Genomic DNA, 1,028 nt, shown 5'->3' on the forward strand with positions numbered 1-1,028 from the left:
GATGAAACATATAAAACACCACTATACTCCTGAGACTAAAGAACAGTCCAAACAGTGGGTTGGCAAGGGGGAATCTACACCAAAAAAGGCGAATACAGTTCCTTCGGCTGGGAAGTTTATGGCAACTGTCTTTTGGGATTCGCAAGGAGTAATCTTCATTGATTATTTGGAAAAGGGTAAAACTATTACACGCGCATATTATTCATCGTTATTGGACCGTTTGCAAACCGAGCTACAAGAAAAAACGTCCACGATTGGCCCACAAAAAAGTTCTTTTCCATCATGATAACGCACCAGCTCGCACATCAGGAGTTGTGGCTGCAAAACTGATAGAAGTAGTTTCAACTCGTTCCACATTCCCCATATTCTCCAGATTTGGCTCCTTCGGACTATTACTTGTTCCCCAATCTGAAGAAATGGCTGGCGGGAAAAAGCTTTTACTCAAACCAGGAGGTGATTGCCGAAACGAATGCCTATTTTACAGACTTGGACAAATCCTATTATTCGGAAGAACAAACTAGAGCATCGTTGGACAAAGTGTATTAGTCTAAAAGGAGATTATGTTGAAAAATAAAAATGATATATCCTAAAAAATTAAGTCCTTTTCATTTTTGCATGGACTTTTAAAACCATCCTCGTAGTTTTAACAGATTTTTTAGTTCACGGTCTTCAAATAGTGACAAAAATTGAAACAGTTTCCCTACTGACAAATAAGCACTTTAAACTGATTTCTTTGATCATTCGGTCTCGACCTGCATGACCTGTGGAAATATGAGCTTGTAATAAGATCTCATAAAGCTCTTCATTGCATGATACAAACAATGTAGCATCATCTGGGGACTTCCTCAATTTTATTAATTCAAGAGGTGCTCTTACCTTTACTTCGAATATGCAATAGAAAAATAAATAATGCTAATTAAGCGAATTCTAGTGTCGTTACATAAGTTAAGATAAACCGACCTAAATGTGTACATACCGTTTTTAATTCTATAATACTTGCTGCTTTCCGCCAATTGCACCTTTCTCAG

This window comes from Dendroctonus ponderosae, unplaced genomic scaffold (assembly GCF_020466585.1).
Source record: "Dendroctonus ponderosae isolate FM_Combo_2020 unplaced genomic scaffold, Dpon_F_20191213v2 Dpon_F_20191213_1, whole genome shotgun sequence".
NCBI lineage: Eukaryota > Metazoa > Arthropoda > Insecta > Coleoptera > Curculionidae > Dendroctonus > Dendroctonus ponderosae.